This window comes from Galeopterus variegatus, unplaced genomic scaffold, assembly GCF_000696425.1.
Source record: "Galeopterus variegatus unplaced genomic scaffold, G_variegatus-3.0.2 Scaffold708, whole genome shotgun sequence".
Classification (NCBI taxonomy): domain Eukaryota; kingdom Metazoa; phylum Chordata; class Mammalia; order Dermoptera; family Cynocephalidae; genus Galeopterus; species Galeopterus variegatus.
Genome location: NW_007726819.1, coordinates 14,820 through 16,019, shown reverse-complemented (window position 1 = coordinate 16,019; position 1,200 = coordinate 14,820).

Here is a 1,200-nt window from a genome sequence, read left to right as displayed (position 1 = left end):
TGTTGGTTTTCTTTTAACTCTGTTAAGTGTTTCTTTTACGGTGCAGAAGCTCTTTAGTTTGGTATAATCCCATTTATTTATTTTTCCTTTGGTTGCCCGTGCTTGTGTCCAGTCCTACTTCCTGAAGTGTTTCTCCTATGTTTTCTTTAAGAAGTTTTATTGTTTCAGGGTGTATATTTAATTCTTTAATCCATTTTGAGTTGACTTTAGTGTATGGTGAAAGGTATGGGTCTAGTTTCATTCTCCTGCATATAGATATCCAGTACTCTCAGCAGCATTTGCTAAAGAGGCGGTCTCTTCCCTTGTGTATAGGCTTGGTGCCTTTGTCAAATATCAGATGGCTGTAGGTGTGTGGGTTGATTTCTGGATTCTCTATTCTATTCCATTGATCAGTGTGTCTGTTTTTATGCCAGTACCATGCTGTTTTGGTTATTATAGCGTTGTAGTATAGCTTAAAGTCAGGTAGTGTTATGCCTCCAGCTTTATTTTTTTGCACAGTGTTGCTTTGGCTATGCATGGTCTTTTGTTATGCCATATACATGTCTGGATAGTTCTTTCCATTTCTGAGAAAAATGTCATTGTAAATTTGATGGGGATTGTATTGAATTTGTATATCACTTTGGGTAGTATGGACATTTTCACTACATTGATTCTTCCAATCCAAGAGCATGGGATATCTTTCCATCTTCTTGTATCCTCTCTAATTTCTCTCAGGAGTGGTTTGTAATTCTCATTATAGGGATTTTCCACATCCTTGGTTAACTCAGTTCCTAAGTATTTTATTTTTTTGGTGGCTATTGTAAATGGGCAAGCATTCTTGATTTCCCTTTCTGCATGTTCACTTTTGGAGAAGAGAAATGCTACTGATTTTTGTGTGTTGATTTTGTATCCTGTTACTGTGCTGAAATAATGTATCAACTCCAAGAGTTTTTTTGTAGAGGCTTTAGGCTGTTTGGTATATAGGATCATGTCATCTGCAAAGAGGGACAGTTTGACTTCATCTTTTCCAATCTGGATGCCCTTTATTTCCTTCTCTTCTCTGATTGCTCTGGCTAGTACTTCCAACACTGTGTTGAATAGGAGTGGTGAGAGTGGGCGTCCTTTTCTAGTTCCTCTTCTTAAAGGAAAAGCTTTCAGCTTTTCCCCATTCAGGATGATATTGGCACGTTTATCCATTCATCCATTGATGGACATTTATTA